Source organism: Acanthopagrus latus, chromosome 10 (genome assembly GCF_904848185.1).
Source record: "Acanthopagrus latus isolate v.2019 chromosome 10, fAcaLat1.1, whole genome shotgun sequence".
Classification (NCBI taxonomy): Eukaryota; Metazoa; Chordata; class Actinopteri; order Spariformes; family Sparidae; genus Acanthopagrus; species Acanthopagrus latus.
This window is the reverse complement of record NC_051048.1, coordinates 22,111,090-22,121,089: the sequence shown is the minus strand read 5'-3', so window position 1 is coordinate 22,121,089 and position 10,000 is coordinate 22,111,090. Positions and strand designations below refer to the sequence as shown.

At 45.5% G+C, this 10,000-nt stretch overlaps 1 protein-coding gene across 2 annotated transcripts in view; it reads left to right on the top strand.

The window, feature by feature from the left end:
* Positions 1 to 1,679: 1,679 nt before the first annotated feature.
* The window catches only part of slc8a4b (solute carrier family 8 member 4b), a 97,368-nt gene continuing 89,047 nt past the window's right edge, over positions 1,680 to 10,000 (top strand). Inside the window, exon 1 of one of the 2 annotated variants that reach the window (XM_037113251.1) lies at positions 1,680 to 1,950. The gene's annotated coding sequence lies outside the window, so the exon portion shown is untranslated. The remainder of the gene's footprint in view (positions 1,951 to 10,000) is intronic. The other variant, XM_037113249.1, reaches the window with a different exon arrangement.

Sequence of the window (10,000 nt, the reverse complement as noted above, 5' to 3'; positions counted from 1 at the left end):
TTCTGGCTGAGGAAACAGGACCATAGTTCTGGTCTTATGTTCTGTTTCCCAGTTTCTCACCTTCAGCTCTCCGCCTCCTGAATGATAATATAGATTTGAGCCAGTGTAGGTTTTTAATTATTCACAGATTGCTGCAACTAAATAATAGATCATTAGGTAACACTGGCTATCATAACAATATCCATTATCTTAATGCAGCTGTAATTGTGTGCAGTTAACGTAGCCATGTTGGCTAATCAGTTTGTGTTCATCACTGTGAAGCTCTGCCGGCAGCTAAACACGTTTTCATGCTTCACTTGTCATGGTAGCATCACCATACATTACAGAGCCGAACTGTAAAGCCCATCGCTGATTATAATGTACTGTAACGCACAAGTCCTCGCTGAGGAGCGCGCTTTACAAACACAAGCAAAAAACACAACCTTAACGTGTACTCTAACAGTGACTGAAGGTGTGTGTCTGGACAAACTGGTACAAGTGCACAGAACAAGTACAGAGACAGTGAAGTATAGTTAGTGTCTAACCAGAAGTTTAAAAAAAGTGCAAAGTAAGTTCAGCATAAGTAGGTTTAGGTACAGTATTTGCAGTTTATAAATATTACTCTCAGTACTAAATCAAGATACAGTGTGTACAGTGTTAGCGTAATTAACAGTAATAAAGGTGGGGTGTAGCTGGAGAGTAGAAGAATAATCCTGAGTCATGCCGTGTCCGGGTGGGTAGCTGAATCTGGACAGACACAGGGCGTCCTGATCCGTGCACGCCGCCATCTTGGATCAGACCTGTTATCTGATGCCAACTCCGCCATGCTCTGAAACAGACACACAGAGAGTTTCTTCAGCTGGAAACTAACAGACAGCTAGTTTACATTTTTTGAGTGAATTTTTGAATATTGTCAATTAATCTGTGCACCTGAACAGATGCAAATGAAGTGCTACTGATTAGCCTAGCCTATGTTTTTGTTTTATACTCTTTATTTGTAGATCATTTTCATCTTTTAGTACAGGAAGATGAAAGAAAAAATAAATACAAGACATTAAACAATTACCCACCTTCAAGGTCCGGAGGTGATCAGTAAATCCAAAAGACAAGTATCATACCCAGTATGCACATACAGTCTCACTCATTGGCTAAATAAGCCTAGCCTATGTTTTAAGCTACAAAGTGACAGATAGAACCTCATTATGTTCTTTATGCGACACATTATGTTTTGGATTTTGATAGTATTTGTATTTGAGTCTGTGAGATGCTTGTCAGCCTGCTAATCACAGCAAACGATGCTAATGTTGTGTATGACAGTCACTGGGTCAGCTGACCCGTCTTGCAGCTCAGCTCCATGGTTCTGTTTCCCTCTCTCTCACACGGAGAGTGGGTCATCCATCCTCCTTAAAGATTTGATTTGTTTTGTTGTGACAGTGATGAGAGGAGGGGAATTGGATGGAGCGGCGCAGCACGGTGCAGAACACGCCGCATTGGTCCGCCCGCTGAGGCTACATGGTATCTGCATTAGTGGATTTGTCTTCCATTCATTTCCTTAATCCTCTCCCAGCTTTCTCATTCCACCTGCTCACAGAGCCTCAGTGTTTCTAATTCTCTCTCATTGTGTCTGCTCTTCCACTCTGCGCCTCTCTGCCTCCATCATTTTGTGTCTGTCTGCACCGTCTCATATTCCCTCGCCTCTCCTCCCGCTCCTGTTTGCATCACGCTCCTCTCACATCTCTTTCTTACAGTTTCAGTTCTGCCTCCCATCCTCTCTCCCGTCCTTCCCTCCGTCTTTGTGTATCTGGGTTGCTGTCTGAACTAGTTCATGTGGAGCTTGCTGGCGGATGGCGTCATCGCCCCCTTGTTTAATTTATGTTGTTTGATAGAAACAAGCTGCTCGTTGGACTCGGTCAGGTGGCAACAACGTCTGAGGAGCCCGACTAGGAACAAGAACCAACTCAGAATCAAGAGGTGAGTCCAACTTTCTGATGTGATTTCACATTTTGAGATGAAAGCTTTCCATCGTACACAAAATGTACAAATGAATTATTATAGGTATTATTAATGAGGTGCAGGCTGAGTGGAGGGCGGTGGATCAGTGTCCTCTGTGGATCTGTTGGTTCTGAACACACACAGCTGAGGTTCTATCATGTTCTACTCAACAGCTCCAATCGTGAAGTAGTGACCGTCTTCTGTTGGTTTAATTAGGTTTAATTCATTAGTTTTCACACTTTTTTCTTTTCTTTTCTTTGTAAAGTTAAAAAGTGCAATCACATTAACAAACCACTGGATGCTAATGAGAACTCTGACTGCTGGCTCCAGATCGTCCCAGTCAGCAGAACTGAAATGGGATAAGTAACTGAAACATTAGCATAACAATACAAATCTGCATAAGATAAAAAAATAAAAGCTGTGATAGATGGCCATCATGACGAGGCAGAGGAGAGGAACACGTGTGACGTCTGTTCCTGAGAACCTTTATGATTCAGCTCAGCTCTGTGAGGTTCAGTCCTGCAGCACGACTGTGTATATACCAGTTAACACAACTATCAGATTCAAGGTTACATTTATGTGTCAGGATACAACACAAGAACAGATGGTTGTAGTCGTTTTCTGCTACTTATTATAAAAGATCTACGGCTGAATGAATAATCAGGTCATAAAACAGTGAGCGGCATGAGAACGGCACCGCGCTGCACCTCCATGTTGTGGCATTAGCATAAGACAAGTGCACAAAGCAATGCAAGAAGTATCCATGTGATATTAATCATGGTGAAAGGTCAGTGTTGCTGCAGGCATACGGAGCAGAGCAGACGCAAGTGATGAATTGCATTTTGGGAGCATTTTCCTCGAAGCAGCGCAGGTTATATTGAACAGTATGGAGGTGTGTGAGGCGGCGAGGAGCAGCGCAGGTGAACACACTCGCAGGTGAATACGACAGTCAAACACAGCTTCTCGCTGCATCCACCTTCTCACAGGTACAGTGGAGACGGTCAGCTGAACTTCCCTCTGTGACAGATTTCACACACAACAACTTCTCAGTTATTATGTTTTATGATGGAATGATGCAACTCAGTCAGACAGGAATGAGTTTTATGGGTGTGGTGAAGAAAACCTTCTGGTTTCACTACAACATTCATCATTACAGGCGTCCTCTGATCAGGCAGGGTGCATGCTGGGACTTGATTGGTTTCAGCCTTCTGATTAATCAGCAGCTCCTTCTCACCGCTGATCAATAACCCAGCAGGCTGATGGAGGTGCTCCACATCTCACCTGAAGCTTTCTGTGTGTGTGTGTGTGTGTGTGTGCGGCAGATCTGCTCACACTCAACAATCGACTTGTTGTTTTGCTTGACGAGCAGCTAACAGCCACAACGTCACCATGCTGGATATTTTGTTGCACTTGTGTGGCCGTTAGTGCTTTAATAACCTGGAGTGGACAGAACTGAAGCATGCACGTGTGAGTGTGTGTGTGTGTGTGTGTTTCTGTGTGTGTGAATCCACTTGTGTGGTATCGTGTGTGTGTACATGCAGGTTACAACGTGTTATCCCGCATATTTCAGCTGCTGTGAGAGAAGCGGTACAGTGCCGTAGTGTAGCTCATCTCTTCCTTCTAAATCATTGCGGCTCATTAGCTCGCGATCCTCCTCGTCATCATCGGGTCGTGTTTCACGGCTCCCCGATGGACCGGACTCACCATGACTTACAGATGCTTCAGCGGGCCTGACACCATGAGTCTTAGGCGGCTGATGAATAATCAGGAGCAACAAAGCTTTAGAAGGTGAGAGACGAGGCAGGGTGAGTTGATTAGTGGGCTGCAGTGTGATCATGTCCAATATTAGAGCCGTCTTTACGAGTGCATGAGAGGATTCTGAGATGGGATTTGGAGAGTTTGGCCTCCATTAGCCTTTATTTACCCACGGTGCTTTCTCTAATGGAGCAGCTCCTGCTACAAACATACCTCATGATACTCATGATACTGTTAGAAGCAGAGTTCTGCTGCCAGAAGTGAAACTGATGTGATTGCTGTATAAAAGTAGAAGTGTTGTTCTGTTCCCAGTTAGGTCCTTGTTGTGAAATAGAAACTGTTCTAGCAAGGTCAGAAGGTCAAGCTTTATCTAGGCTCTGAGGAAATTGTTCAATGTTGTGTAGCAGACGCACAACAGAACTACAGTGACCCACCTTCAGGCCCGCCAGGCCCAGAGTGTCCCTCCACCCTTGCAGCAGTCAGCCATCTTCCTCCACATTCTCTTACTGCACCCAGAAGCAGAACTTCGACCCAGTTAAAGCTAAAGTACAGGGATGCAGTAAAATGAAGTGTTTGTTAGGTTTAACAGACTGTTTCCTGAAGGTCACCGCTCCAGTGGTGATGAAGTGTTCGTACGTCTTCAACAAACATCTCAACATCATAATTCAAACACACTGTCTCATTTGTTCAATCTGTACAGAAACTGATGTGTGAAATGAGACATTATGTGAAATAATCCTGCATATAACACCTGTAAAAGTGCTATTCAGTGTTTTCACACGTAATGTTTTGTACAGCTGAAACTAATGAGATATACCGTGTTGTTAATTAACGGTGGATGTGCTGGAAGGTGGATTCTGTCACTGGTGCACAAAGCTGTTTCCTCTGGTGTCTTCGTGTCGAGGACGTCAGCGTCAGTCGCCAGTAAATGACTGCATCTGACAGAATGTTTCTTAAAGCAGATTATAACTTGTAATCTTCACTGTGCAGCTGCAGATTTGTTAAGTAGAACAAATGCTTGTTGAATATGAAACACATGCTGAATCTGATGAATACGATGCAGCAGCAGCAGCAGCAGCAGCAGCAGCGTGTTGCATCGCTCCGCTGAACGCGGTGCAGGAAGCTTCCTGAGACTCCAGAGGGGGGATGGTGAAGAGCAACGACACAAATCAGTGTGAAGAAGAACTCGCCTAGTTTTAAACGGGCTTTTGTGCTGCGCCAAGTGTTTGTCTGCCAGAGTCTGAAACACAGCGGAGAGCACGATGTGCTGTTGGACCAGGGAGTCGCTACAGAGGCGGCGGGAACAGTAGGACTGTTCAGACGTGTCACAGCCTGCAGCCTGGCTCCACACACAGCTTCATGTCCTACCTTCACTCTCCTAATCTGCAGTACATCCCACTGAGGTGACTGAACGTTGGATCTGAGTGTGCTCATATCTGCATGAGCGTCTGGAGGAGCGTTGTCAGCTCGGCACCAGCTAATAGGCATCAACTCAGAATCAGTCTGACCTTGGCTATTAATTAAAACATGCTATTTTAAAGTGAAATCTGTATCACACATGTGAACGCTCTCAGTATTTCTGGAGAAAAAGAGTTTCTGATGAGGAGGATTAATAAAGTGATATCTTATTTATGCAAACTGGAGAAGAAAACCCCCCAAAAAATGTCTTCATCCTGAAACAGCAGCAGCAGCAGCAGCAGCAGCAGCAGCAGCAGCAGCAGTGTATACCAGCAGACTACTGTATGTTCAGTGTGTATGTTCAGTGTGTATGTTCAGTGTGTATGTTCAGTACAGTGTGTATGTACAGTGTGTATGTACAGTGTGTATGTTCAGTGTGTATGTTCAGTGTGTATGTTCAGTGTGTATGTACAGTGTGTATGTTCAGTGTGTATGTTCAGTGTGTATGTTCAGTACAGTGTGTATGTACAGTGTGTATGTACAGTGTGTATGTTCAGTACAGTGTGTATGTTCAGTACAGTGTGTATGTACAGTGTGTATGTACAGTGTGTATGTTCAGTACAGTGTGTATGTACAGTGTGTATGTACAGTGTGTATGTTCAGTACAGTGTGTATGTTCAGTGTGTATGTTCAGTACAGTGTGTATGTTCAGTGTGTATGTTCAGTACAGTGTGTATGTTCAGTACAGTGTGTATGTTCAGTGTGTATGTTCAGTGTGTATGTTCAGTACAGTGTGTATGTACAGTGTATGTACAGTGTGTATGTTCAGTGTGTATGTTCAGTGTGTATGTTCAGTGTGTATGTACAGTGTGTATGTTCAGTGTGTATGTTCAGTGTGTATGTTCAGTGTGTATGTTCAGTACAGTGTGTATGTACAGTGTGTATGTACAGTGTGTATGTTCAGTACAGTGTGTATGTACAGTGTGTATGTACAGTGTGTATGTTCAGTACAGTGTGTATGTTCAGTACAGTGTGTATGTACAGTGTGTATGTACAGTGTGTATGTTCAGTACAGTGTGTATGTACAGTGTGTATGTACAGTGTGTATGTTCAGTACAGTGTGTATGTTCAGTGTGTATGTTCAGTACAGTGTGTATGTTCAGTGTGTATGTTCAGTACAGTGTGTATGTTCAGTGTGTATGTTCAGTACAGTGTGTATGTTCAGTACAGTGTGTATGTTCAGTGTGTATGTTCAGTACAGTGTGTATGTTCAGTACAGTGTGTATGTTCAGTGTGTATGTACAGTGTGTATGTTCAGTACAGTGTGTATGTACAGTGTGTATGTTCAGTACAGTGTGTATGTTCAGTGTGTATGTTCAGTACAGTGTGTATGTTCAGTACAGTGTGTATGTTCAGTGTGTATGTACAGTGTGTATGTTCAGTACAGTGTGTATGTTCAGTGTGTATGTACAGTGTGTATGTACAGTGTGTATGTATAGTGTGTATGTACAGTACAGTGTGTATGTACAGTGTGTATGTACAGTGTGTATGTATAGTGTGTATGTACAGTACAGTGTGTATGTACAGTGTGTATGTACAGTGTGTATGTATAGTGTGTATGTACAGTACAGTGTGTATGTACAGTGTGTATGTACAGTGTGTATGTATAGTGTGTATGTACAGTACAGTGTGTATGTACAGTGTGTATGTACAGTGTGTATGTATAGTGTGTATGTACAGTACAGTGTGTATGTACAGTGTGTATGTACAGTGTGTATGTACAGTACAGTGTGTATGTATAGTGTGTATGTACAGTGTGTATGTTCAGTGTGTATGTTCAGTACAGTGTGTATGTTCAGTGTGTATGTACAGTGTGTATGTATAGTGTGTATGTTCAGTGTGTATGTTCAGTGTGTATGTACAGTGTGTATGTATAGTGTGTATGTACAGTGTGTATGTTCAGTGTGTATGTTCAGTGTGTATGTACAGTGTGTATGTATAGTGTGTATGTACAGTGTGTATGTACAGTGTATGTACAGTGTGTATGTTCAGTACAGTGTGTATGTTCAGTGTGTATGTACAGTGTGTATGTTCAGTATATCACGTCCTCCACCGGCTGTGAGCAGGTGAAAGAGTTTCTACTCTTCTACTGAAAGACAAAGTTTAGCCGTTAGCGTTAGCAGCAGCAGATCTTTGTGTTCCACAGTTCAGATGTCATGCATGCAATCGTGCTGATTGGAGCCAGTTTACTAAAGCGGCGTAGCAAGTAGGCTCTGTAAAATATTAGTATGAAATACGGTCTTCTCAGACTCACCTCTGACCCTTGAGCCTTTTAAAGGTGCAGTATGACAGAACTTTGGATCAAAACATTTAAAAATGAACTACATGTATCACCAGCATATGATGAGATACCAGGTCTGACGTTATGTCAAGTCGTCTGTGTGCTGTGTTGAAGACATACCTGCTTAAGTTAGCATGCTAACCGGCTAGCCTGAAATCATCCGTCTCCCAGCAGTCCACAGCTCTGGTGCCGCTGTGTGTGGCCCAGTTCTACTGCACCTTTACCATCACGCGGAACATAACGCTGCATCCTGCTGAGTCTCACGCTCAAAGAACGACTCAGTATGTCATGGAGAACTGCATCATGGTCCCAGCAGGACGGGTCACGCTTGTGGAGCTGTGTTACAGTAACGAGACGCCAGGATCCAGTTGTTCTCCCATCGCCATAGAAACGGGCCAGAGACGCAGCTCCACTGTGGTTTGTCTGGAAATATGGTGGTGAGGGCAGGAGCACCGCGAGGAGGTGGGGGAGGGTGGTTAACTCTGACAGGCTTTGATGCTGCTGAGAGGAGGAGGTGCAGCGGAGCCAAGGATGGAGCAGCTCCAGAAACCTGAGCAGAGAAACTAGATTCTTCCTCTAATCCTGAGTTCTGGTTCGGTTCTACTCCAGAGGTGTTTGTGATGTGTTTAACTGACGATGATCAGGATCCAGACACAAACGTCAGTTCTTCATCGTCGGCGTCAGAAGCTGTTGTGTGATTGATCTTCACATTAAGTGAGGACTCCTGCAGCAGGACGGCAGCTGGAGGTCCTGCTGAGCTCACACTGCTGCAGCTGAGGACGCTAACAGCTTCTTGAGCAGCGTCCTCCTCTGATGTCACTTCCTGTGAACGTCCAGTCCAGTGAGCACGGTTCCGTGTTGAGGCGGGTCAGCGTGGCCTCTGTCTGACTGCAGACACTCATCAGCATGTTTTATGTAAGAAAAGAAAAACACAAAGGATGAAGGCTGCTCTGTGAAACCATTTTGTAGCGTTTTGTTCTGGTCGTGGTGTGTTCGTGGTGTCACTCACCGTCAGCAGTCAGTCAGCAGACCTTTGGGTTTCACACAGACATGAACAGAGAACCTCCTGGAGGAGGTGCTGAAACATCCCACAGATATAAACTACAGGATTCACTTCAGGACAGACTGTGATTTTGGTTTTGTGTCAGTAAAGATTCAGTGACCTCATCGACGATATGATGAGTGATATTATACTGATGTTCAGAGTTCTGTCAAGCGGTCCGTTTGGACCTCCTCCCTCTTTGATTGCACTGAACATGACAGATGAATCAGATCTGTCGGACTGAGACTGTCACAGAATCATTGGTTCTGCTCACAGCAGTAATTGGATCCTAACCAGTGTTGTTGGTTTACATGACAGTCTGAGCTGTCCAGATGTGAGGTCACAGAACTTTGGCTCTGATTGTCACTCTGGATCTAAGACAATAACACAAACGCAGAGAACTTCTTCAGATGGTGGAGACGACTGTGACGTCACGCCAGTCATCAGTGAAGCTTTGATATCACACAGAACACAGAACCTCAGTGCTGCTCGTCTCCGGACCCAGAGTCCATGTGTGTGTTGTGTTCATGTGTGTGTTGTGTTCATGTGTGTGTTGTGTTCATGTGTGTGTTGTTCTCTCATTATGCGCTGTTGAGTGTACATGTGAGCCAAAACGTTTCCAGCTATGAATTTACATTTCTGTGGATCACACGTGGACCGGGTCGCTTTTCAGTGCTGTGTGTGTGTGTGTGTGTGTGTGTGTGTGTGTGTGTGTGTGTGTGTCTGTCTGTCTATCTGTCTGTCTGTCTGTGTGCCGTGTGAGTTTGTGTGTGCGCTGTTGTGTGTGTGCTGTTGTGTGTGTGTGTGTGTTGTGTGTCTTTGTGTGTGTTTGTGTGCTGTGTCGTCGGCTGTGATTGGCTGGCGCTGTAGAGGTCCATGCTTCATGCTGAGACAGAACTCTGATCAGCTGTGTCCAAAAGACGGATCATGTAGAGCTCCTCTCTCATTGTTTACACTGACTCCAGCTCTCCCCTCCACCTCCTCCTCTCCCTCCTCTCCCTCCTCTGCTCTTGCCTCCCTCCTCCTCCTCTCCCTCCTCTGCTCCTGTCTCCCTCCTCTGCTCCTCCTCTTCCTCCTCTGCTCCTGCCTCCCTCCTCCTCCTCTCCCTCCTCTGCTCCTGTCTCCCTCCTCCTCCTCTCCCTCCTCTGGTCCTCCTCTCCCTCCTCTGCTCCTGTCTCCCTCCTCCTCCTCTCCCTCCTCTGGTCCTCCTCTCCCTCCTCTGCTCCTGCCTCCCTCCTCCTTCTCTCCCTCCTCTGCTCCTCCTCTCCCTCCTCTGCTCTTGCCTCCCTCCTCCTCCTCTCCCTCCTCTGCTCCTGTCTCCCTCCTCTGCTCCTCCTCTTCCTCCTCTGCTCCTGCCTCCCTCCTCCTCCTCTCCCTCCTCTGCTCCTCCTCTCCCTCCTCTGGTCCTCCTCTCCCTCCTCTGCTCCTGTCTCCCTCCTCCTCCTCTCCCTCCTCTGGTCCTCCTCTCCCTCCTCTGCTCCTGTCTCCCTCCT